General features: G+C 44.2%; 1 protein-coding gene across 3 annotated transcripts in view; it reads left to right on the top strand.

Moving 5' to 3' along the window:
- The first annotated feature begins 12427 nt into the window (after positions 1-12427).
- The window catches only part of KLF12 (Kruppel like factor 12), a 285076-nt gene continuing 270685 nt past the window's right edge, over positions 12428-26818 (top strand). For 2 of the 3 annotated variants that reach the window (XM_040341375.1, XM_040341373.1), the window contains exon 1: positions 12428-12844. The gene's annotated coding sequence lies outside the window, so the exon portion shown is untranslated. The remainder of the gene's footprint in view (positions 12845-26818) is intronic. The other variant, XM_040341374.1, reaches the window with a different exon arrangement.

Below are 26818 nucleotides of genomic sequence, written 5' to 3'. Positions count from 1 at the left end.
ATGGGTGCTCAACCTGTGGCTCTCCAGCTGTTGTGGAACTACAAGTCTCATGAGGCATTGCAAGCCGCTGACATTTACAAACAGGACTCCTAAAGGCAAAGGTATGATGGGACTTGTAGATCTGTAACAGCTGGAGGGCCACAGGTTGAGCACCCATGCCCTAAGGCAGTGGTTCTCAACCTGGGGGTTGGGACCCGCTCGGGGGTCAAATTATGATTTGCCAGGGGTCACTAAATCCTGGGCTTTTCCTGAAGCCTGCACTGTTCTCCCAGGAAGGGAGATGATAAAAGGGGGAGGAACAAAGAAAAAGGGAGAGAAAGGAAAAAAAGAGCAAGAAAGACAGTTAGAGAGAGGGATGGGGGCAAAAAAACAAGGGATTAGGATAGAGAGAGATAAAAAGGGAAAGAAAGGAAAACCAAGAGAAAGAGTGGTACACCCTAAAATGTACTATAAGGGGTTTTAATACTGTACGAGTGAAAGGGACTCAGGGATCGCTAAATGTCCGCGGGTTAGAGGAGCAAATTACTTGTCTTGCCTTGGGTGCTTTCAACCCACGCTATGAAAATAATTTTACTGTTGGGGGTCCCCACAACTTGGGAAATTTTATCAAGGGGTCACGGCACTAGAAGGTTGAGAACCACTGCCCTAAGGGGACACTATGGTGCCTGGGGCAGTTTTTGCTACCAGGCCTCAGGGCCTAGCCAGTGCACATTGCATGGCCACTTATTTATTTTCTCCTTCACGTTTGTCACTTTTCACTTTTGTGTGTGTGTTTCATTTTCTGGATGGAGGGTGTGAGTCCTTGGGCTTGCTCTAAAGTCTAGGGGGAGAATGTGTGGCCATCAGGTTTCTTCCTCCCCTGAACCTGGGGTGTTCTCTCTTCGGGAGAGCCCCTAGACTTAGTACTTGACGGTCAGCTTCGGCTGGCCAGGAGGAGAGGAGTCCACCAGGCCTTTCTGGCTAAGCGGACCAAGTTTATAACCTTGTCCATGTCAGGAGCCTTGTGCCCTGGGGGTTCAGGGAAAGGTTCTACCCCTTTGGGGAATGGACAAAAGCATACCCTTAAAGTTATATTAAAATCTTTTTTTTGTATTTGTTTAACCAGACAAAAAGAGAGTATCTCCCCCTAGGTAGGATTTTTAAAGCCAAGTAAAGTGTCAAGGTAAAAAAATGGGTCTTTTAATGAGAATTAGTACACATATGGCCACTTAAAGTGGAAGTAAACCCTCCTATCTTTTTCAGCCAAGGAAGCTGCCATCTTGGCCTATGTTCAATTTTCAACTGCCATGAAGCTGCACATGTGATCAGTTATGACACCAGCCATTGGATGGTTTGACAGTTTGGTTGAGAGCACAACCAATGTGCAGTTAGCATTCCCGGCATGCCGGGAATGTTAACAGTTTTTTTAAGTGTTACATCGATGGGTTTACTACCGCTTTAATGATAATGCACGCAGCAACACCCAAGGTGCATGTAAAAACAAGTAAACAAATTATCTCCCTCTCCAGTCATCCTACCTTCTCCCCTCCCCCCTTTCTTTCCTTCCTTCCTTCTTCGCTCTATCCACCTCCCCCTACCTCTTCCCCCCCCCCCAATACTCCCCTACTTCTTTTCCTTTTCCCCCTTCATCCCCCCCCCTTCCTCTTCCTGTTTCCTCACTCACATCCTCACATTCACCTCCCAATTTCCCATCACTCAGTTGCAGCAATCACGCATGGCACAACCTTCCCCTCACTACCCCAGGTCTGGCTCCATTGTTGTTAACCTACATATTTTTGTATGTCCTTCACATCAGACAAGCAGGTCCCTCCACATATGTGCCCTTTTTCGGTCACCGTATGGGATTCTGTCTGGTTCCGCCCGCTATCCCCTTATGGCGGGATCTCTTAGGTGAGCAACTCAACACGTAGTTCCCCTATGTTTACACTGTGTTTGTACCCTATTATTGATCCTTTGTCTAATTATTATTATTTTTAGATATTCTCCTGATGAAGCGGTATCATAACCGTGAAACTAGTTGAGAAACTGTCATGACCCTCAACCCATCGTGCTGTCTTCCCCCCCTGGGGATTTCTGTTTTCGGTGTTGCTGAATGGTTGTCACAATTTTTAATTTTGTAATTTGTCTTGTCTGTATTTTGAATAAAAACCATTAATTGTTTTAAATCCTTATGCTTATCTTTACCTTTGTAGAAGTACCGCAACAGTCCAACTTGGCCCTCCCTCTCTTTTTCTTGACTCTTTGGTCCGGGGACCTTAGATTCAAGTACCCTATATCTCAAGTATACAAATACAAAACAAAAACAACAAAACAGTACATGTGCCACAAACAGATGGCAAATAGACAGAAAAAAGCACTCTACTAGTTAATGAAATGTGTATGTCCGACGCGTTTCTGGTTGTAGACCGTCATCAGGGGCCATGGAGGAAGAGTAGTACAAATCGTAGTTCTGTTTACACTAAAATTATGAAAGACACGTCATGGAAAACTGTACATATAGTATGAGTTTTAAGCTACAATTTGTTGAACTGGTGTAACACATGGCAAATGGATAGCATACCGAACCACGTCATTATCTAGATATGGATCCCCTTTGGTTATAGAGTTGTATGGGGATAGGGTTGCGTCTGAGCGCTCCTCAAGCCCTGGTCAGAAACAAACAGAAACAAAAAATCATGTTATATCTATATTTGCATTTTAATTTATATATAATATAATATAATTTGTCTCTGAGCAGCCAACGAACAGGCTGTAGATGCAGTTGTGCAGGTGGGGCCATCGATCTGCCTCACATGGACTGTTAACCTATAAAAGAGGGGAGCAGAAGGGCCCTCAGTCCAGGGCCCTAAGTTTGTGGGCAAGGCGGGGCTCGAGGACCTGTATAACAGGGGGACATCTAGCGATGCTCTAATCAAGGACCGCCATCAAATAAAATCCATCTCCATGGCAGTGTCCAGTAGGTGAAAAGAGGAGACTATATTGTATATTTATTTACTTCAATAGGTTGCTTGTATTAATAGGGCGGATAGCGTAAGAATGGTCAAAAAGACCGCAAAGGCACATGGAAATAGGGCCCCCTAGAGTAGAATAATTTCTATCTACTGTGTTTTAAATAGTGTGCAGATTATATTAGACCGTTAAAAAATCTGTATGAATGCCAAATACGAAAAGGGAGTAGTTACCAGAGGGGTGGAAAGTAGAGGGGCCCAGGACCTTCCGGTATGTCAATACCCAGATCACGTTCTGCCCAAATCCGAATCCCGCAGCTGCCTGAATCCCCGTTGGAGTCTTAGTGGACCCACTGGCTCTGTAATAACATACAAGAAAAAAAAATTGTTTAACCACATCAATACTGGGCACTTTTGCCCCCTTCCTTCCCAGACCAATTTTCATGGGACACATGATTTTACTGTTACATATGTGGGGGACAGGTGTTTTTACTGCGTGGGGACATGTGTTTTGGGGACATTGTGTGGGGACTTTGTGTGTTTTACATGGGGACACTAGGCTGGTGATCAGTGTGTAAAAAGCTGTAAAAAACAGCTGATACTCACTGATCACCAGCTGGCTGCAGCGATCCACTCTCCTCTACTCACTGACTACTTCCGTGTGAGGAGAGGAGAGCCGATCGCCTGGCAACCGGCTCTCTGTTTACATTACATGACGGCTGTGATTGTACATGGCCATCATGTTATCAGAAAGGCCAATCACAGAGCCCCCCTGCCATTTGAAGATGGGGTGTGTCCGGGTGACACGAGCGCATCGGGGTCGCACTACTGCGCGGGCACACGTGCGCAATCCCCCTCCTTCTGAAGGACGCTGCTGAATGTCCACTCAGAAGGAGGAAGTGCCCACCTGGCCGTATATATGCAGTGGCCGGATGGGATGTGGTTAAAAATATAAAAATATCAAAAATATCAAACATGTCATACTTACCTGCTCTGTGTAATTGCACGGCTCGGCCCTGCCCCCTCTGCCTTCTTATTGGCTCACTGACTTTGACAGCAGCGGGAGCCAATGGCGCCTGCTGTGTATCTCATCCAATCAGGAGAGAGAGTCCTGGACAGCCAAGTCTCTTATGCAACATCGCTGGATCGAGATGGGGCTCAGGTAAGTATCAGGGGGCTGCTCGACACAGAATTTTATCTTAATGCATAGAATGCATTAAAGTGGATGTAAACCCGATTCATGAAATTTGAGCTGGGTGCATACATATGCAGTGTTTTCTTATCTCTCTTTAACCACTTCAATACAGGGCTTTAAAACCCACCTCCATACTGGCCTATTCTGGCACTTCTCTCCTACATGTAATTGTAATCAAAGTCTTCGAGTAAGGAATGCGATGACCCTAATAACCAAGGCCTGAGGTGTGCCTTTGGCCTGCTGGTCGGTATGCCTGAGAAGAGGGCATACCCTGAATGTAAGAATAAGAAAAATGTACAATGAGTATGTATGAAAGCTGGGGGAACGGGTGGGTGGGAACCCTGAAACAGACGCCGACCCAGCCCTGACAGGGAGGGAGTCTTAAGTACTCTTAGACTCCTCCCACAAACTCAGGCTGGCCTGTGGCCAGCCTTCTAACTTGTAATCAGAGTCTTCGAGTAAGGAATGCGATGACCCTAACAACCAAGGCCTGAGGTGTGCCTTTGGCCTGCTGGTCGGTATGCCTGGGAAGAGGGCAAAAGACACATATTTAGGTGAAGAGGGATAGATAAGCGACCATCAAGTAAAACAGCGCGCATGGATGGCAACAGTATGTAAACCGAAAAGTACCCTTATGACAGGAGAAGCCACTGACTCATGACCTGTGATAGAAGGAACGTGCGAAGCAGCCCAGAACTCAACTAATGCCCCGAGATTGGTTTGAACCTGCTGCCCGAGACAACCCAGACGAGAGCCTGAAGTGCTTGTGATGAGAGGATACGTAGGGGGAATCTGGAGCCAGGGCTGGCCCGAGGAGCCCCTGCAATAAAGGCCTAACAGAACAAATACTTCAACCGAACACCAGTGACGTAGCTCCGTGGGAAAACACCCCAACCCCTGGCCTACCCATACTTGGTATGGGAAAGCGAGAGGGTGAGTTGCAAAAAATGGATAAACTGGCAGGAGCCTGAAGTGCTGGATACCTGATGGATATGTTGACGGAGCAGATGGATAAGACCCATGCGCTAAGGCAACAATCAACGTTAAACATGGAAACCATACTGGACACACAGAACCCGTTCCTACCCGATGAACTTGGTTGGCAGGTTACAGGCAGAAGCACGACCCGATGATGATGCACAAATAGACTTACCTTGACACCGGCAGGACTGACGGAATTGAGCGCAAGGATAGTTGATATCGGTATGGAAGCCAACGCAAACCTCCCCCCCCCCAACTGCACAAGTGCTGAAATGCAAGACCACGGACAAGTACCTAATGAAAGAAGTCTAGCAGGAAAGAGCAGCCCATAGAACCAATGCTATTGGAACTCGCCACTAGGTACCTAGGAGGCCCAGCCCCCCACCTACGGCATGAAGGTCGAGAAACCAGACTAACCACCCCTGGAAAAGCTGCCTCCAGAAGCTTGATTGGTAATGAAGGCATGACTGTCGGCTGAAGCCAAAACACCATGAAAAACCTGATGATGAAGTGATGAGCCCCATAAGCAGGTCTAAAAGTACCTCCAGTAGGGACATCGGAGAAGCAGAGATGGGAGATTCCACCACCACCCCTGACAAGGAACACCCATGGTTCCACCAAAACCAGAAGGCCTGATAGACCGGACCCAAAGGGATGATGACATGGCCGGCAGAAATGGTAGAAGAGCAGGAGCTGGGGGTGCGCTGACACCCTGCCACTTAGTGCATGAGTCTCAATTACCTCCATCCTGATTTACAACCATACCAGGTTGCCGAGAGCATGCTTGGCCCACCTGAAACTACATACCAGAGTATGCCTAGTACCTTTACCATGCTGGTAAGCGAGAGTATCTGGGACAACTTGGAAACAACCAGAAGGGAACCGCCAGACCCTGAGCCAAACTCAGCTGAGTGCTGAAGTATGGACTGAATCCTAGATGACGGGGTGCTACCCTGCACTGACAACCCACACGCGGTAGAAGGGATGCACGTGAACTGTTCATAACAGAGATGTGCAGCAAGCCCAAGCTAAGGAAACACAACCTAGACAAGACAGAAAACAGACATGAAACAACAACGCCCCTCTGTGCCTACCTATGTATGAGAATGTGAGCAGAAACACCAAGACCGCTGCGTGTGAATGAACCTGATGACAGCCCCCCCCAATTGTGACTGGCACGTGAGCCCGAGTAACCTGCAGCGCAGAGACAGGAAATTGAACTGAACACTCAGGGCTAGTGTACCCACGGACTGTGGTGGGTAATCGTATAGGTGTAATGAATAAACGTGCAACGTATGACGTATGTAAACAGGCGAGAAGATTGTGGTCAACAATCATTAAAAAACGAAACCTCAGCCCGTATGAATCTGTAGACGTGACAGATCCTAAGATGTGAGCTCTAGCTCATCAACCCAGGTGCAACTTGGACAAAGTACAATGAGACATGGTAACCACGAAGACGACAACGCCAAGACAAACAAACACTGAGGCCTCATACACACGACGGGACATGTCCGATGAAAACGGTCCGCGGACCGTTTTCATCGAACATGTCCGCTGGCGGATTTTGGTCTGATGGCTGTACACACCATCAGACCAAATTTCCCGCGGACAGCGAACGCGGTGACTGGGCCGTGCCGTCGCCGCGACGATGACGTGGCGACGTGCGCGACCCTGTAAGGTCAATGCTTCCACGCATGCGTCGAATCACTTTGACACATGCGAGGGCTTTCGGCCGAGCGGACATGTCCGGTGAGTCGTACAGAGGCCCGAACATGTCCGACGGACAGGCTTCCAGCGGACATGTTTCATAGCATGCTATGAAACATTTGTCCGCTGGAAACCTGTCCGCTAGGCCGGGAATCCGGTCCGGTCGGCCGTACACACGACCGAACATGTCTGCTGAAACTGGTCCACAGACCAGTTTCAGCAGACATGTTCGGTCGTGTGTACGAGGCCTGACAGGAATCGTGGGGGCAGCAATGCTATGACAGAAATCGAGGGGGCAGAAATTCTATGACAGAAATCGAGGGGGCAGAAACGCTGAGACTGAAATGCTATGGCCAAATGCAATGACAGAAAACCTGGGGCAGAATTGTACGAGAAAAAACACTGAGCCTGACACGCTGAGGCAGAAATACGACAGAAAACGTGGGGGCAGCAACGCTATGACAGAAAACGTGGGGGCAGCAACGCTATGACAGAAATCGTGGGGGCAGCAGAACTGCTGAGACTGAAAGGCTATGGCAAAACCTGGGGCAGAAATGATTTGGGAGACCCGCTGAGCCTGAACGCTGAGGCAAAAATATGATGACAGAAACCTGGGGCAGAAATGGTATGAGAACAACGCTGAGCCTGAACGCTGAGGCAAAAATATAATGGCAGAAACCTGGGGCCGAAATGGTATGAGAGCAACGCTAAGCCTGAAACGTTGAGGCAGAAATGCAATGACAGAAACCAGGAGCAGAAGCGCTATGACAGAAATCGTGCAGACCGAAATGCTATGACAGCAAAACTGGGGCAGAAATGCTGAGACTGCCACGCTATGGCCAAAAACAATGACAGAAAACCTGGGGCAGAAATTGTACGAGAAAACCGCTGAGCCTGACACGCTATGACCCCTGGAGATGTGGGTGGACAGCCCCCCCCTCATTCAGCCTGTGTGCGACCCCCTGCAGCCCCCCCCCCCAGTATGGCCTGGGATGTGTGGATGGATGCCCCCCCCCCCCCCCACAATACCCGGAAAAAGCGGGTGGGCGGCCCCAACCATGCCGCATACAACCCAGGGATGCCAGGGAGAAGCAGACAGCGTCAGGCGGCCCCCCTTTCAGGTGCCTGCATGAGACCAGGCGAAGGAAGGGAGACATGCGGAAGTCCCCCACGTGAGTATCGGGAGGCGAGCGCTCAGAGTATGTGGGTGGATTGACAGCCCTCCCCCTCAGCGTACGCCCGAAAGCCGACAGGGAGGAGGAACGGGCGGCCCCGCAAGCTGCCGGCATGTGCCCGGAGGAGTGGATGGATGACCGGCCCCCCCTCTCCCAGCAGCATGCACCCGGAGAAGTGTGCTCCCCCCCTGTGAGAGTCCGGAAGGAAGACAGGGGTGTAAGGAGGGCTCCCGCTCCCCCCCCACGATGCCTGGTGTACACCCCCCACCCCCTTTACCGGATTAACATGCAAACAGGTGGGGCGAGATACCGTCACAAGGCTTCTGCTGCCGCCGCTCAGCTGGCACTGCCAACGAAACCGGAAGTGACGCGGTCGTCCCCCCCCCCAGCAAACCCTGAAACAGACGCCGACCCATCCCTGACAGGGAGGGAGTCTTAAGTACTCTTAGACTCCTCCCACAAACTCAGGCTGGCCTGCGGCCAGCCTTCTAACAAATCATCATTCTTTTGCTAGAAAATTACTCAGAACCCCCAAACATTATATATGTTTTTTAAGCAGACACCCTAGGGAATAAAATGTCGGTCATCGCAACTTTCTATCTTGCACGTTATTTGCGCAATAATTTTTCAAACACCTTTTCTTTGTAAAAAAAATGGTTTCATGAATTAAAAAATAACAAAACAGTAAAGTTAGCCCAATTTTTGTGTACAATATGAAAGATGATGTTACGCCGAGTAAATAGATACCTAACATGTCATGCTTTAAAATTGCGCACACTCATGGAATGGCGCCAAACATTGTTACTTAAAAATCTCCATAGGCGATGCTTTAAAAATTTTACAGGTTACCAGTTTAGAGTAACAGAGGAGGTCTAGTGCTAGAATTGTTGCACACGCTCTAACGCACGCGGCGCCGCCTCACATACGTGGGCGGGACTTACGTGTGCGTTCGCTTCTGGGTGCGAGCTACTGGGGACAGGGGCGTTTTAATTTTTTTTTTTTTACTTATTTATTTATTTTTTATGCTTTTTTTTTTTTGATCGCCTTTATTCCTATTACAAGGAATGTAAACATCCCTTGTTATAGGAATAGTGTGTGACAGGTCCTCTTTAGGGAGAGATGCGGGGTCAATAAGACCCCACATCTCTCCTCCAGGCTGGAAAGAATGAGATTGTGAAAAAGATTCACAGATCTCATTCTTACTAGCCGCAATTGCGGTTTGTTTACTTACGGGTACCCGGGCGTGACGTCATCACATCGCGCCCGGGCCTCCGACGGTCATAGAGATGACTGGTGACCATCCGGCCCATGGCGATCATCTTTCCGGGCCCCGGATGGCGGCGGGAGGGGGAGCATGTCCCCTCCCGCCGCCTATAAGAACGATCAAGCGGCGGAACCGCTAAATGATGCCTCTAGGTCAGTGGTTCTCAACCTTCTAGTGCTGTGACCCCTTGATAACATTTCCCACGTTGTGGGGACCCCTAATGGTAAAATATTTTTTGTAGCGTGGGTTGTCAGCACCCAAGGCAAGACAAGTAATTTGCGCCCCTAACCCACAGACATTTAGCGCTACCTGAGTCCTTTTTATTGGCAACTATAATCACAGGTAGTGTTACTCACTGTGTCTCTGGCTTCACAATGTCTCTGACTTTGTGGTGTCTCGTAGCAGTGACACCTATGCCGAAATCAGGAGATAGGGTCTCCTCCAGCCCCTCCAGCCATGTCGTGAACTGAATGGGCACCTGCGAAGAGGCTGAGTGGGTGACCGTGGGCTCCAGGTACAGCCCAGCTGGGCGGCCACAGGATCCAGGCATAGCCCTGCTGGGTTGCGGCTGGGAGAGTGGTGTGGGCTTCAGGAACAGCCCAGGATTCGGTGACCCCTGGCAAATCATCATTCAACCCCCCAGGGGGTCCCGACCCCCAGGTTGAGAACCGCTGCTCTAGGTGCAGGCATCATTCAGATATCAACACACTAAGTACAGGACGTCATATGACGTCCACCCGGGATAAAAGATCCCCTTTTTGGACGTCATATGACGGTGTGCGGTTTTGAAGTGGTTGAAGCACTAAGTCCTGTGGCTTTCTACTGCTCTGTTCTTCAGCCTGATAACTTCTGACAAGTTCTTGGACACGTGATAAAACCAGCCTGAATTTTGTGCCAGGGTGTGTGCTATAAATAGATTAGCAGAAAGCTGCTATACTCACAGGACAGCTTTGAAAGTCTCTTCCTATGCGGAGTAGGGGTGTGTGCCTTTCCTCCAATCAGCTGTCTCTCAGTCTAATACAACACTACACTGTATGTAAAACCTATGTAGGAGGATTTGTTTCATCCCTGTGTATCATCTGAGGCTGTTCACTTCACTGGGTATATGTGAGGGTTTACATCCACTTTAAGATAAAAAAAAGATTCAGAGAGGGTGTCCTAACTTTGCGGCGGCGTAGCGTATCGTGTTGACACTACGCCGCCGTAAGTTAGCGAGGCAAGTACATGATTCACAAAGTACTTGCCTGCTAAGTTACGGCGGCGTAGCGTAAATCGGGCGGGCGTAATGGCGCCTAATTCAAATTTAGCTGAGGGGGCGTGTTTTATGTTAATGGGGCTTGACCTGGCGTGATTGACGTTTTTTTGGAACGGCGCATGGGCTGTCCGCCTACATATCCCAGTGTGCATTGCGGCAACGTACGCCGCACGGGCCTATTGGTTTCGACGTGGACGTAAATGACGTAAATCCCTATTCACGGACGACGTAAAATTTTCGAATTTCGACGCGGGAACGACGGCCATACTTTAACATTACTATTCCACCTATTTGATGGAATAACTTTAGGCCTGCTAATGCGTTACGTAAACGGCGTATCTGTACTGCGTCGGCCGGGCGTACGTTCGTGAATAGGCGTAGCTAGTGATTTACATATTCTACGCCGACCGCAATGGAAGCGCCACCTAGCGGCCAGCCTAAATATTGCACCCTAAGATAGGACGGCGCAAGCCGTCGTATCTTAGATAGGTTTAAGTGTATCTCTGTTTGAGAATACATTTAAACTTAGGTCGGCGCAGATTCCGAGTTAGGTCGGCGTATCTACTGATACGCCGGCCTAACTCTATGTGAATCTAGCTATTAGATTGTAAGCTCCTTGAGGGTAGTGAGTGACTGATGTGAATATAGGGCCAGATTCACAAAAGGGATACGACGGCGTATCTGCTGATACGCCGTCGTATCTCTGTTTCTATCTATGCGACTGATTCACAGAATCAGTTACGCATAGATATCCCTAAGATCCGACAGGTGTAATCGTTTTACACTGTCCGATCTTAGGATGCAGTACCGTGGCCGCCGCTGGGGGGATTTTGCGTCGTAAACCAGCGTCGGGTATGCAAATTAGCAGTTACGGCGATCCACTAAACTTTTTCCCGTCGTTACGCCGCTGCAAGTGTTAGTTTGCCGTCGCAAAGATAGGGCACCTTTTACAAAGTGTAAAATTACTACACCATGTAAAAGTATACCCGTCTTTCGCGCGTCGCTTTTGAATTTTTTTTTTTCCCGGCGCAAGACTTTTTTTCACGTCGCGATTCACAAAACGTCGGCGCGTCGTAATTTCGCGCAAAGCACGTTGGGAAATTTGCGTCTGGAGCATGCGCAGTACATCCGGCGCGTGAGCGCGCCTAATTTAAATGATACCCGCCCCAATTGAATTGGCCCGCCTTGCGCCGGACGGATTTAGGATACACCGCCGCAAATTTCCAGGTAAGTGCTTTGTGGATCGGGCACTTAGACAGAGAATTTGCGGCGGTGTAACCTAAATCGGTTACGTTACGCTGCGCCCGGGCTACGTGAATCTGGCCCATACAATCTATATGTGAAGCGCTGTGTAAATTGACAGCGCTATATGAGTACCTGTAATTATAATAATAATTTGATTGAAGTGTGTATGACCACTATAATATGATCGTATTGCGTTTTATATCTTTAGGAATTATGATTGTATCTTAAATATCGATCAAAAGCGACTTGATCCGTATGGCATATCAATTGTATAGGTTGGCAGCTACAGGCTTGATTATTGCAGATTGATCAGAAAGGAAATTGATCACTTGGGAAAGTGTGTAGAGCTTCTATAATGGAGATCGTACGATGAGATCTGATCATGAACGTGTAATAAATGTTTAGAACATAACATTGTATGCAGGGATGATGAGCGGTGACAGGCTGTGTCCATTCCTGTAGTGATCGGTACATAGAGAACACAGTGTAGCCTTGACATCTCCGGGCGGGCGGGTGTGCGGGCAGTCAGTGGGCGTATCCTGGTAGTCCTCAGGGTGGGAACAGGGAGGGCTTCTCTACAGGACAAGGGGATTTGTGACAGCGGTATCGTCCCTAGATCTCCAGCCTCCCATCCCCCGGATCTCCAGCCTCCCATCCCCGGCTGTCACCCGATCACACCCCACTGACAGATCGGCCGCTCCCCCCAGTCCCCTCGCTGTCATTGGCCGTCCCATAGAGAGCCCGATGATTGGAGTGGACGGTCGGCATCCCCCTTGGTGGGGCCCCGGTGTAACTCGATGCACGCCGCTCTGACTCCCACTATATTGTCCTCTCTTGTTTATGGAAGCCTCCACCCACCGGCCCACCCTAGATTTAGCAGATCATGTGATCCCGGTAAGTCATTTGCAAGTACAACAGTTCTGTATGTGTGTGTGTGTGTGAGAGTGTGTGTGTGTGCCCCATTCATTTCCTGAGAAGTGTGTGTATGTGTGTGTGTGTATGAGGAAGGCACAGACAGGGGACTTCTCTCCACCAAACCCTTTCCTCCTGAGCTCTGCAGCTCCATCTCAGGTCTGTGATCCTTCATTTCTTATTTCCATCTGTCCCACCATCACATCTCTTACCGATCGTTACCATTTATTCTTCATGTATCTCATACAACTCCACCGATCTCTAATGCTCATCTCTATGGACTAGTCTGGGTGTGCAGAGGTCTCCATGTCTATTGCATTACTGACTATATGTATATATTGTACATCTACCTAGGCCTGACTTCATACAAATGTTTCTTCTCATCTCACATACTTCTGATTGTACAACCAGATTGCATAGTGTATGACCAGCTGAAGAACTGCCTGTCATAACCAGCCCTCCCCCCCTCCTCTACATTCATCAGTGTCTACCAGGTAATGATGGTGACCTGTCACCTCCAGTAAAAGTAGAGGGCTGGCCTATGGCAGTCATTTTTTTCTGGGACAGAGTTGTCAGAGGATAAGTTTGCATGTTGATTTGCTGTAATGGAATTGGTCACCATATGCAGCTGCCTGTAATGAGACCACCGAGGGCTGACCCTGTGACACGAGTTGGTGGCGATATAAGGTTTGCAATGACCTTCTGTATGATCATCCTTTGTGTGCCCACCATCCATACACCCGATGGGGAACGTCGTGTATATATGCCTGCTGGATGGTCACTATTTACAGACATGGCAATGGTTTGGTATTTATGACAGTACATGGCATGTGTTGATTGTTTGGAGTTTTGGATCAAAACATGACTGTGCTTGTTGGTAATACTTGTTTTTTGAACTAAAAATAAATACAATTTGTTTTTTTAATGATAACATAACTTTGTATATAGCACAGGGAAATAAAAAATAATAGAAGACCATGCAACAAAAATAAATAAATAGATCATGCAAAAAATTGTCTATAAATGCCCTAAGGAAATGGAATACTGTAATGATCAAACTGCTAGATGATGACCCTTTAAAAAAATGCTGGATGATGACCCTAAAAAAAAAAAATGCTAAATGATGTCACTTTAAAAAAAATGCTAGATGATGATCTTTTTTTAAAAACTGCTAGATGATGACCCTTTAATTTAAAAAAAAACCTGCTAGATGATGACCCTTTAATTAAAAAAAAAAATGCTAGATGATGACCCTTTAAAAAATATTGTTAGATGATGATTCTTTAAAAATTGCTATAGGATGACCTTTTAAAAAACAAATGCTAGATGATGATCTTTTAAAAAAAAAATTGCTAGATGATGATCTTTTAAAAAAAAAAAATGCTAGATGATGATCTTTAAAAAAAAAATTGCTAGATGATGATCTTTAAAAAAAAATTGCTAGATGATGATCTTTAAAAAAAAATTGCTAGATGATGATCTTTAAAAAAAAAAAAAATTGCTAGATGATGATCTTTAAAAAAAAAAAAATTGCTAGATGATAATCTTTAAAAAAAAAAAAATGCATCTAGATGATCTTTAAAAAAAAAATAGCTAGATGATGATCTTTAAAAAAAAAAATTGCTAGATGATGACCCTTTAAAAAAAAATGCTAAATGATGTCCCTTTAATTTAAAAAAAAAATGCTAGATGATGTCCCTTTAAAAAAAATGCTAGATGATGATTCTTTAAAAATTGCTATAGGATGACCTTTTAAAAAAAAATTGCTAGATGATGATCTTTAAAAAAAAAAATGCTAGATGGGGACCCTTTAAAAAGTGCTAGATGATGCCGATATTAATGTCTGAAGAATGTAGCTAGCTGAAAGCACCTATCCTAGCCATGGAGAGCAGTACAGAAATGACTACAGCTTCAATCTGCAAGGCTTCCCACCGTTCAGCCGCCTGCCGATTACATCATGAATATCATTAATAATATTTAGCCCTAGATGCGTTTTGCAGCATGCGTGAAGTTGTTTGGGTTCTTGTTGCTTTGTAATTGTTGACGTAATGCCAAAGTCCAAAAAAAAAAAAAGAAGAAGTAGAAGGTACGAATGGGGAGTGACTTAGTTCATACATTGTATAGGCACTACAAAGAGCTGTGAATACTATCCATAGACAAATACGGCTGGATACATGGCTGGCGTAGACAGCTGAGCACCTTAGTGTTAGCTGCTTACATTCAGCTGCTAAAAGCTGTGTTCCGATGGAGGCATTAGTACGCATGGAAATCTCTAATCTGGCTAAACGCTCGCTGAACATAGCTGTTTGCTTGTTATCTGTTTTGTAACTGTTGAAGGATATTTAAAGGCCGGCTAAGTCTTGGATGGATATTTAGTAGCCTAGTCCAATGCTATTCATTGATTATATAGGACGGTTCCAGCTCAGTGGTTTTGCGTCTCTCATGGAGAAGGGACAACCCCATTTCCAATCCAAGGCGATGCTAGTCTGGTCGCAGACAGCTGTCACTCCTGAGACGTCACCCAGCTAATCCATTATGACTTGCGCATTCTTCTCCCCTTCTGTTTAGAAGAGCGCTCTCCGTTTCGTCATTTATTTGTTATCGTGCCTGTACGCGCTGCAAAAGCCATGTGATATGATTACGTATTGCGCTGTTTACACTGCGAAATGAAAAATGTAAATTCTTCGTTGTGACAAGGATTATTCCAAAGATGGGGATTCAATGGAAACATTGTCATTGTAATAGGATTTTTCTTTGTTGTAAGTGCAAAGCGCTGTTTTTTTCTTTTCAGTCATCTGTGCTAAATGCCGTAGAGAACTGTGGATGTCTGCTGAAAGCCTTTGGTTATTCATTTACAGTCACAAATGTGCTGACAGCTGAGGGAGGCGCACTATTTTATACTTTTTCTCACTGCCGGTCCTGATTACATAAATGACAGGTGCTGATTTTCAAAACTGACACTGTCTTTATTGATCTCCTTTAAGCCAAGACAGCACATCTGAATGATATTAAAGGATATGCTAGTCAGAAGTTGATATTTTTTTTTTTTTTTTTTGAAGTGACGCTAAACAATATTCTTATTCCAAAAATAATCCATACTCGTCTACTACCTAATTGCCCTGTAATCTATTTATTATAAAATAGTTTCTTACTGTGTGTTTCTTCCTCTTTGTAATGCCCTTTGGTAAAGTCCTGAACCGCTCCTACTTATCCTACTCACTTCTGTTTGTTATGCCTAGTACACACGACCGTTTTTTCCGTCGGATAAAAAAACGACGGTTTTCCCAGCGGAATTCCTGTCAAGCCTGCCTTGCATACACACAGTCAAGCCTTGTACACACGACTGAGTTTCTCGGGAAAAAACAGCAAGAAACTTGCTGGGAGATATTTTTTTTGCCGAGGAAACCTGTCGTGTGTACACTTTCGTCCAGGAAACTGTCGAGAAACTTGACGAGCCAAAAAGAGAGCAAGTTCTCTATTTCCTCGACGGGAATGGAGAAACTTGCCTTGTCGAGTTCCTCGACAGCCTAACAAGGAACTCGACGAGGAAAACGATGTGTTTCGCCCGTCGAGTTCCTCGGTCGTGTGTACGAGGCTTAACACAAAAGTCCAGTGAACTTTTGACTGCCAAGAACACGGTGACGTAAAAGACTACGAAGAGCCGAGAAAATTTAAGTTCTATGCTTCTGAGCATGCGTTGATTTGTTCCCGAGCATGCACGTTTTTGTGCCCGTCGGAAAACCATACAGACGAACGGTTTTCCCACCAAGATTTTTCCTGACGGGAAAAAATAGATCCTGCTCTTCCTTTTTTTTCCGTCAGTTTTCCCGTCGGAAAAACTGCAATGGAGCATACACACAGGTGGTATTCCCGACGAAAAGCTTTTGTAGCAGTTTTCCCGTCGGAAAAAACGGTCGTGTGTACGAGGCAACAGAGTCAGAAGGGCATGTTAGTTGAGGTCATGCACACTACAAATCCCATAGTCCATAATCAATCTTGGAAGTAAGCAAAGGACTGTGGCTTCATTCCTACATACAGTGGGACCATGGAGAATGAATGTAGTCACACTCTAACACAGGGGTCTCTAAAGTTTCTAAACAAAGGCTCAGTTTACTGTCCTTCAAATTTTAGGGGAGCCGGACTTTGGCCAGAAGGAATGGAACATGTTCTGGTGTCAGTGTGAGTAAACAATGCCCCATCATCTGCGTCAGTAGTTGGAATAGTGCTTTATCACAGTGTCAGTGGGAGGATTGGTGCTCCATCGTTGATGTCAATGGGAGGAATAGTGCTTCATCATTGGTGTCAGTGGAAGGAATAGTGTACCGTCATTGGTGTCAGTGGGAGGATTGATACCCCGTCGTTGATGTCAATGGGAGAAATAGTGCTCCATCGTTGGTGTCAATGGGAGCAATAGTGCTTCATCATTGGTGTCAGTGGAAGGACTAGTGCCCCATCATTGGTGTCAATGGGAGGAATAGTGCTCCATCGTTGGTGTCAATGGGAGGAATAGTGCTTCATCATTGGTGTCAGTGGAAGGACTAGTGCCCCATCATTGGTGTCAATGGGAAGAATAGTGCTCCAACATTGGTGTCAGTGAGAGGAATAGTGCCCCATTGTTAGTGTCAGGAACTACAGTATGCCCCAATGCTCCTGACAGTAGGAAAAATACCCCAAGGGCCAGATAAAAGCAAGCAAACCATGCTGCAGTTTGGAGACCACTGCTCTAACATGAAGTTGGATTGCAGCAGCAAGACAAAGGAATTTGGAGTACTTTTTAAGCTAAGCATACATAAATAAATACTGTTTTTATAATTTTTTTTGTTTTTTAAACCAGAATTTATTCTCACTAGTTTAAGATGAATGCTACAATATTAGACCAGGCCTTGGATTCATAAATCGCTTGTGGTGCGTTTTTTCCCCCCAGTTGTTTGTAGCTTCAACCCCTCCAGATAAGACCCTCATAAAGATGTCAATCTCTCACAGCTGAGTTCCCCAATTATATTTTACATTGAATGAGCATGATACTCTAATTTTGATTCTGGAATGGCTAAAGCAGTTGGACTGATTCTCTAATTCTACTGAAGACATCTCACAATAGAAATCCTTGGCCAATTGGTATGATTTACTAAGGCTGGGCTCACACTTAATTTCCATGCTGCTCACAGTAGGGGTCCAGTGCGCCCCTGTTCTGTTTTCAGGGACACATTTTTGCCTCAATTCGGACCTAAACTGAGAATATTTCTCACAGCTAAATGATTCAGATCATCAAAGATAACCCAAGTAAATCCAAGATGCAGTTTTTAAATTATGATTTCATTTATTAAGGCAAAAAAACTGTTCAAACCTGCCTAGCCCTATGTGAAAAAGTAATTGCCCCCTCCTATGCTGAATCATGAATGAACTGTGATTAACCACAATTTTTTGGAAAACTGAGTTAAATTTCACTTAAATTTCACACCCAGGCCTGATTACAGCCAGACCTGGTGAATCAAGAAATCACATAAATAGAAGCTGTCTGACAAAGTAAAGCACGCTAACAAAAAAACACACATCATGCCACAATCTAAAAAAAATGTCCATGTATCGGGATAGGAAGCATTTCAAAAGCCATTTCTAAGGCTTTGGAACTCCAGTGAACCACGGGGCGAGCCATTATCCATAAATGAAGATAACTTGGAACAGTGGTGAACCTTTCCAAGAGTGGCCAGCCTACAAAAATTATTTCAAGAGTATGATGACGACTCATTCAGGAGGTCATAAAATAACTCAGAACAACATCTAAAGAATGACAGGCCTCACTTGCCTCAGGTAAGATCAGTGTTTATAATTCAACAATAAGCAAGAGACTGGGCAAAAATGGCATCCATGGGAGTGTTCCAAGGCCAAAGCCACTGCTGACCAAAAAGAACACAAAGGCTCATCTCACATTTACCAAATCACATCTTAATTATCCCCAAGACTTTTAGGCAAACATTCTTTGGAAGGTGTGTGTCCCGTTATATCTGGCCTAAAACGAATACAGCATTTTATAACAAGAACATCATACCAACAGTCAGACATGTTGGTGGTAGCGTGATGGTCTGGGGCTGCTTTGCAGTTTCAGGACCTGGACGACTTACCATAATTGATGGAACTATGAATTCTGAGCTCTACCAGAAAATCCTAAAGGAGAATGTCTGGCCATCAGTTCATGACCTCAAGTGCACTTGGGTTATGCAGCAGGACATTGATCCAAAACACAACAGCAAGTCCACTTCCAAATGGTTCAAACAAATCAAAGTTTAGGTTTTGGAATGGCCTAGTCAAAGCCTGGATTTAAATCCAATTGAGATGCTGTATCATGACCTTACACAAGGCCGTTAATGCTTAAAAACCCTCCATTGTGGCTCAATTAAAAAAATTCTGCAAACAGTGGGCCAAAATTGCTCCACAGCAATGTGAAAGACGCATTGCCAGTAGTCGCAAATGCTTGATTGCAGTTGTTACCGCTAAGGGTGGCACAACCAGTTATTAGGTTTAGGGGGCAAGTACTTTTTCACTTTTACTTTTTTTTGCCTTAATAAATGAAACATCATTTAAAAATGGCATTTTGCATTTACTCGGGTTATCTTTGTGTAATAATAAAATTTGTTTGATCAGAGTCATTTTAAGTGTTACAAATATATAAAAAAATCAGAAAGGGGCAAATACTTTTTTACAGCATTGTAGTTTTTTAAAAATGTACCTTTTTATCTTTCAAAAAGTGTTTCCCAGTGCTAAACCTATGTCTTTTTGCCTATATACTCTTTCTAATACTGTAGGTGTCTTTCCAATTTCAAAAAGTTGGGAGGTATGCAAGTGCATACATTGATGTATGCAGTGCTACTTCCTTGACTCTCAAAAGTCTTTCTAAACACAAAATATGGTGCACTATACATGGTAGCCAAACAGCTTCTAACTTCAGGCCGTTCAATTTAATCTTTGACGATAAAACCTGGAAGCTGATTGGTTTCTATGCTGAGCTACACCAGATGTTGTACTCTCCAGTTTTAGTAAATCGACCCCTGTGAGTAGGTAAAGGCTCTTGTGAGGTGTAGTTCTGGGGGCATGACTACCTTGATAAACTGAAATCCCAGCTTCCACCATGGCTTCTGATCTCTTACACTAGTGGTTCTCAACCTTAGTCCTCTAGTACCCTCAAATGGTCCTGTTTCCTTCACATTAAAGAGTACCCCCCCCCCCCAGAATTTCTGCTCTATAAACATTTAAACCTGACTGGTGGGAAGTAAATAATCATACTTGCGTAGAACCATGTGACTTTTTCTTTATGCTTGCCTTGTACCTAACTATTTCTGTCCTGCCTTTGTGCTGCCTGTGTCCTTGTTCCTGTGCTGCCATTTTTAAAATGACCATAATGCTGCATATACACGAGATGGACTGTATGACTTTGTGTGCTTTATCTAGCAAATGTGCCTTATGACACTATAGGCATCTGTTGGGGGGGAGGGAGGGGGGAACCCTTCTCTGAAATCTCACAAGATTTCCCTGAAGGCAATGGTGAGGCTGGATTCCCAGGGGCATCACTGTGGTTGAGGCTATGTCACCACTGCCATCAGAAAGTAGAAGGAAAACAAAAGGGTAGGTAAAGCACAAAAGATTAAAAAAAACCCTCTTATGCTGCGTACACATGATCAGGCTTTTGCCCGGCCAAATCACATCGGAATTACATCGGAAAAAATTAGAACCTAAAATTCCGATTGTGTGTACGTGTACGTGTTCCGATTTAGGTGTTTTTTTTTTTTTTTTTTTTATGCATCAACATGCAGAGATGTATGCTAATAGGAAATATAGGGAAATGGTGGGAAAGGTCTGAATCGTTGTCAGTGGCTTGGTATTTAACTATTTATGACATCCATTTTATCTAAGGTAATTTCCCAAACACTTACCTGCTGGTGGTACATGATGAGTAAGCTTGCGAACCGCTGCCCTACATGGTACTTTGAAGTCTGAGCCGGGATACAACCCTAGTTTACAACCAACTTATTGTCTAAAGAACTGTGAAGCCTCGTACACACGACCGAGGAACTCGACGGGCGAAACACATCGTTTTCCTCGTCGAGTTCCTTGTTAGGCTGTCGAGGAAATCGACAAGGCAAGTTTCTCCATTCCCGTCGAGGAAATAGAGAACTTGCTCTCTTTTTGGCTTGTCGAGTTTATCGACAGTTTCCTCCACGAAAATGTACACACGACCGGTTTCCTCGGCAAAAAAATATCTCCCAGCAAGTTTCTTGCTGGTTTTTGCCGAGAAACTCGGCCGTGTGTACGAGGCCTAAGGCTCCATGCACCCTGGGCTTAAAAAAAGCCGGTTCCCTTGGTTAAAAATAAATAAAATGCTCATATAGAACTTTTTTTGTACAGGCGTTTTAGGAGCGCTTAGGAGCGTTTTGTTATTTTTCCGGCCAAAAAGGGCCAATTAAAATTCAAACCAGAAGGTTTTTTTTTCCTGCCTCTAAACGCTGAGTATAAAATATGCCTATAATCGTCCTAATTTGCATAGACACATAGGGTAACATTGAGCTGCTTCTACAGGCAAAACACAACTCCTGTAGGAGTAGCGTTTTTTTTAAGCCAATGTGAATGGACCCTAAAAAGTTAAACGTTTTGGATTGTGCAAGGGACATAATCCATCATATTGGGAACACACACACGCCCTCAGATTCTCAAAAAACAGCAGCAAACCGGGTAAATTGTACTGTGCTAGCCAGGAAAATCTACACGTTGAAAAGGAAAATGTTCTGTAAAAGCATACCTTCTATCAGCTGACTAATAAATCTCAGAATGTAAGCTTTCAGAGCACTAGACCACTTTATCAACTATATGAAAAAATAAAATACCAACATAATACTATACTCTTATTGTAAAATAACTCAAATTGCCGATTTCACAGTTCAGGCCCAGGCAGCTCACAGCCTTTCAGGTTTCCAGGAATTAGAAGTCAACTCGTGCTACTCACATAAACCTCACCTGACCTGCTAGTGCCCTCCATTTCCCAAGAGGCTAAATTTAGTTCATAACACGCCATTCACCTTTGTTCTTCATCAAATCAGGACTGCAATGCTTGACTGGGAATATAATGCACCACTGGCATATAAAACATGCAACTCACCATGTTATGTAGGGCCAATGAAGATGTAGAAAGCTGCAATGTCAAGTGTTTGGGGCCTACATACAGTATATACAGGGACTGCTAAGGATTCATCAATTTTTGGGGTTAAATCTATTCTTATTGACATTTTAGCATTATACAACTTGTTCCAAGGGGAGAGGGGAAGGTAACAGAGGTCTATGGTAATTAGGGCTGCAACTAACTTTTTTTTCATAATCGATTAGTTGGCTGATTATTGTTTTGGTTAATAACCATAAAAAAAGGTAATTTTGCTGCGATTTGCATTTTTTTATTTATTTTCTGGCCAATTTGTTGTTGGGCCGTTTTAAAAAAACACAAATTACCGCAAAAACGCATCACATGCTTTTCTGCAGCTTCTCCATTGAAGTATATTGAACCAAAAAAAACAAAATGGCACCGTTTTGCGTTTAAAAAAGTCCTTGCCCTCTCCAAATACGCAGCAGCTGAAAAATCATGTATGTGAACGTGTCCCATAGGAAACCATGTAAATGAACTGTAGTGTGTTTCTGCAAAAAGCACCAAAAAGGGCTGAACCCAGGTCTGAAGCCTCGTACACACGACCGAGGAACTCGACGGGCGAAACACATCGTTTTCCTCGTCGAGTTCCTTGTTAGGCTGTCGAGGAACTTGACAAGGCAAGTTTCTCCATTCCCGTCGAGGAAAAAGAAGACATGCTCTCTTTTTGGCTCGACGGGATCCTCGACCGTTTCCTCGTCGAAAAATGTACACACGACCGGTTTCCTCGGCAAAAAAAAAATCCCAGCAAGTTTCTTGCTGGTTTTTGCAGACAAACTCGGTCGTGTGTACGAGGCCTGAGATGTTTAGTAACATAATGGGTTAAAAAAAAACAAAAATTGGTACAAAAAGAGCAAATAATCGCTACTGTAAGGTGTTCATTTTTTACTGTGGGGCAGTGAAAGTAATATTTACAGTAGCGATTTGTTTTTTTGTGCTATAAAGGGCAATTTTTTTTTTTTAACCCCCATTATGTTTCTGCCCGATTAATTGATTCTGATCGATTTAATTTTCATAATCAATTAGTTGTCGATTAATTGATTAGTTGTTTCGGCCCTAATGGTAATGGACGTTTCAAATTAAGATACAATAACAACTCGAACCATTCAAGAGTATTAAAGTGTTATCTGGAGTACAGCTTGTTTGATCCAGTGCCCCATGTTCACATATTGGACAAACTGGGAGGAAATGTTTGTAATATCCAAACATTGACCCAACAGAGGCAAAATGTATAGATCGGGATTATAGATGAAGAAATGGGGTCAGCTGGGATCTAAGCATACGAATGTCAAAGGGCCCATGATTCTGGTATTTTAGGAGAATGAACAGCTTGCGTGTGCTCAGGCTAGCCTTTAACCTTTCTCATTCATAACCATCCTTCTGGAATTGACCAGAATTGCCAAAATACCATACTGGCCACGCAGTAATGCCCTCAATGACAGCATTGCTTTGAACTGTATGATTATTGTGCATTTATTTCTTGTCGTCTGCTTGCGTTCCAGTCCATCCTATGACCCCAAAATGTGTTGCATTGTTCCCTTTTTTTAGTTTTTAATTGTTAAAAACAGAAGAAAAAAAAATAACAAACAAAGCAATGGTGCTAAAGTCAGAATGCTCACTGTGTACCCTAGTCTGAGTTCTGTACATTCTGCTGTAGACTAACTCCAGCAGTTCTTTTAAGTGGGCTTTATTGCTGGCCATCAGATTTTCTGCAGATTTTTGTCTTCAGATTTACCAAAACCATATAATATGAGGTCAAACCTTAATGCCGCGACCGTTTTTCGGGTTGTAAAAAATGAAGTTTTTAATGGTCTAGAAAAAACGAAGTTTTTTTCAACCCGATCGTTAAACCGGCCTTGCCTACACACGATCGTGAAAAAAAAATGCTCTAGCAAAGCGCGGTGACGTACAACACATACGACGGCACTATAAAGGGGAAGTTCCATTCGGATGGCGCCACTCTTGGGGCTGCTTTTGCTGATTTTGTGTTGGTAAAAGACGATTTTCAGTCTGTTACAGCGTGATGAATGTGCTTACTCCATTACGAACGCAAATTTTACCAGAACGAGCCCTCCCATCTCATAACTTGCTTCTGAGCATGCACGTTTTTTTCACGTCGTTAAAGCCCACACACAACCATTTTTTACGACGTTAAAAACGATGTGAAAAATTAGAGCATGTTCTACATTTTTAATGCCCATTTTTTACATCGTGAAAAATGCTCTGGAGCCCACACACGATCGTTTTAAATGACATTAAAAGAAATACGTCATTTTTTACAACCCGAAAAACGGTCGTGTGTACGCGACATTAGAGTTTCAATTTGTATGCAATCAGGCAGGCCCTTGCACTACATGGCTTTGGTAATTCTGAAGACAAAAATCTGCAGAAAATCTGATGGTGTGTAATGGGGTCTTAGTATCATGTGACCTCTGTCATTGGCTCTCACAGCTGTCACATGATTGGGGGGCCCGTCATCAGAAGCCTTGACGTAGAGCTGTCATTGACAGCTTGGTCAGTGTGCTGGGAATGCTTACTGAGCACTCTCAGCACACAACCTCATGCTGCCATGGATGCGTATGTTTGGCGCTTGGATGTTAAAGCCTACCTATCTATGGATGCAGCAATCCCTCTGATGGGATATTGTATTCTGACAGCGGGACTGGCAGTTGATCAGGGGCTGCAGCTGATTCTTAAAAATATACCCTTTTTTTTTTTTTTTTGCTATTGTGATCCAGCTTCCCGGTAGAGGGTGGCTACATTCATTCTCCATGGTCCCACTGTATATAAGAGCATTGCCACCCTCACTTGCTCACTCCTGAGATGGACTAGGGACTATGGGATGTGTAGTGTACAGAGAGCAGTATACATAACTGCAAGAAAATGCAATGCTCATTTAAAACAAATCGCGAGAGGGAAAAGTAGAGGCCCAGAAACTCTGACGACAGAGGCAGGAAAATGCAGTAGAAAACCATTCAATTTAATAAAAAATAGGTTACAGGGCCATTTTAACTCAAAAAGTCATAAAAAATATACAAATTTATGACATAAATAATATAAATACATATAAAAATAGCGTGATGCATAATAAATATAAAAGAGATTCAAGAAGGAAATATGGCAATGATACTGTCCGTCATTGGTTATCCAATGACGAACAGTATCATTGCCATATTTACATCTTGAATCTTTCTTATATTTATTATGCATCACGCTATTTTCATATGTATTAATATTATTCATGTAATAAATTTGTATATTTTTTATGATTTTTTTGAGTTTAAATTTTTGTTGCCCTAAAAATCCCGCCCCTTTTGAGGTTTTCCAATTTTCATGTAGACTTCCATTGCCTCCAATTAAAAGCAGTGGTCATCAGATTATTTTTCATGGCTTAAAAGGGTTATGAAGTCAGAAGGTTTTTTATCTTAATGCATTCTATGTGCAGCATCCCCCCCCTAATACTTACCTGAGCCCCCATCTCTGTCTAGCGATGTCTATGAGTGTCTCGGCCATTCGGGACTCTCCCTCCTGATTGGCTGAGACAAAACAGTGGAGCCATTGGCTCCCGCTGCTGTCAATCAGGAGAGAGAGGGGGTGGGGCCAGGCCACAGTTTCGTGTCTGAATGGACACATGGAACTGGAGCTCGGCTTGGGTGTCCCCATAGCAAGCTGCTTGCTGTGGGGGCACTCAACAGGAGGGAGGGGCCAGGAGAGCCGAATAGGGACCCGACAAGAGGAGGATCTTAGCTGCTCTGTGCAAATCCACTGCAACAGAGCAGGTAAGTATACCACATTTGTTATTTTTATAGGGAAAAAAATGACTTTACAATCACTTTAAGGTGGGTACACAAGAAAATCATCAGGTGAATAATCGTCCAGTTTTCCTCTGTTTTACAGCAAGTTTGAACTAACATTGGAAACAATGTACGAATGTTCTCATATGACAAAGGCGTTTTTGTTTGTTTCTGATCATGTGCAGTCTTTCGTATCTGATTTTTCTCATACGAAAACGGTACACAGTAAACGAAAATCATTCCTTCTAGTCACATGCGAGAAAATCTTTGGAGCGCTTCCCTACGGAAATTTCCATTTGGAAAGTCTGAATCGGATGTCGAAATTTGTGCACACACTAAACAAAAATTGAACAATCATGCCTCGTACCGAATTTTTTTTCCAATAATTTTTTTTTTTCTCATAGTGTGTACCAAGCTTTATTTGTTTGCAGCCATGAGGCCATCCACATCAGGAGTCCAACATCATGTCGCTTGCCAAAACAGTGGAAAATGTTAAATATTATGCTGTGTTCCCCGCACAGAAAAGGTTCATGTATCGTTAAATAGTTTTCACTAGGATTCAGGAGCATTTCCATATCTTACCATTGGGTATTTTATTTTGTCGGGCACATGCTCTATATTTAGTATTTCGTTGACCTGTATATGCACACTACAGATGATAAGAATGCAATGAAATATTGCATTGAATGAGTCAAAGAACAAGTGCTTCTCCTTTAACAGTGTTCCATTAAAAAACCCCGTCTGTCATTCTTGACACATGACATCCACGATTAGTTTTATTTCACATTTGATTCCCTACTAATGTTGCCGGGGGTGTTGTTCTACTCCGTGCACACTATCCGTTATGGATAATATTCCAGCAAATTGACGTTTATTTTTATTACACTGTGTACAAACAACCTCGGAAATTGACTCTGCACAGTACACACAGAAAACAATTTCAGACAAATGGCAATCATTTCCCGTGGCTGTATGGAAAGCATTACATGTAACTAACATTTTATTGACCTGAGACACATGATTTGAGAACTTTCTTAAAAGCAAATCCAGGGAAGGTAAATAACTGATGCAAATAAGTTCCATTTTATAACGCTTTGGAGCAGAATAACCACATCCGCAAAGATTGCAATGTGTTATAGTTAACATTTTACAATTGAT

Source organism: Rana temporaria, chromosome 2 (assembly GCF_905171775.1).
Source record: "Rana temporaria chromosome 2, aRanTem1.1, whole genome shotgun sequence".
Taxonomy (NCBI): Eukaryota; Metazoa; Chordata; class Amphibia; order Anura; family Ranidae; genus Rana; species Rana temporaria.
The sequence above is the reverse complement of the archived record's forward strand: the minus strand, read 5'-3'. Positions and strand labels throughout refer to the sequence as shown.